The sequence below is a fragment of the Bison bison genome, unplaced genomic scaffold (genome assembly GCF_000754665.1).
Source record: "Bison bison bison isolate TAMUID 2011002044 unplaced genomic scaffold, Bison_UMD1.0 scf7180017864483, whole genome shotgun sequence".
NCBI classification, from domain to species: Eukaryota; Metazoa; Chordata; class Mammalia; order Artiodactyla; family Bovidae; genus Bison; species Bison bison.
In genome coordinates, this window is record NW_011495043.1 from 62,555 (window position 1) to 63,737 (window position 1,183).

Sequence of the window (1,183 nt, forward strand, 5' to 3'; positions counted from 1 at the left end):
AGGAATCCTGGGTTCAATCCCTGGGTCAGGAAGATCCTCTGGAGAAGGAAATGGCAAGCCACTCCAGTGCTCTTGCCTGTAGAATCCCATGGACAGGGGAGCCTGTTAAGCTACAGTCTGTGGGGTCTCTAGAAGAGGCGAACACTACTGAGCGACTTGCCTTTGCTTTTTACTTTACTTTTAAAGTACAACTTCATACAAAACCACTCTCATGCTCTCTCTGTGAACATTCTCATGCTAATGTCTGGCAGAAACCCCCTCACAGACAAACCCAGAAATCATGTTTTACCAGCTCTAGAGGCATCCTCAGCTTTGTCAAGTGACACAGAAAATGAATCAGAACAGGGTGGGAGGGAGGTTCATGAGGGAGGGGCTATATATATACTTATGGCTGACTTACATGTTGCACAGCAGAAACCAATACAACGTTGTAAAGCAGGTGTGTGTGTGTGTGTTAGTTGCTCAGTGGTGTCCGACTGTTTGTGACCGCATGGACTGTAGCCCACCAGGCTCCTCTGTCCATGGAATTCTCCAGGTTATCTTCCAATTAAAAAAATTTTTTTTAATTAACCAGGAAAAGGGCTCCATATTGTGTGATAGCAGTTACTAGGCAAGCGCAGTGTTGAGTTCTGATGATTCCTCACCTCCAAAAGCCTGTGGGAAAGGACAGAAGTCCACACCAAGTCCAGCTTTATGGCCTGTTGACACTAAAGGGATTTAGCAAAATCAGGCTTGACTCAAACCAGACTCACTTTGGGAGGGGCTCACGTGGAGTGAGGTGGAGACAGCAGAACCCAAGGCATGAGCAACAGACAGACTGGAGTGAGAGCAGCACTAAACATGGCACAACCTAAGTCTCCATCAATGGATGAGTGTCGAGAAAAAGTTAGAGATATATATATTCACATAAGGGATATCCATAAAACAGACGGAAATCTTCTCATTTGTGACAACACTGAATGACCTTGAAGGCACTTTGCTAAGTGAGATAAGCCAGAAAGACAAAGGCAAATATATTACCATACTTGTGTGGAACCAAAAATAGCTTTTTAAAAAAGCCTCAAATATTATGAACAGAGTGATGATTGTCAGAGATGGGGCTTGGGGAGGATGGGAGGAAGGGGTGACGGCAGCAAAAGTACAAAATCCAGCTACAAAATAAATAGGTCCCGGGGATATAAGA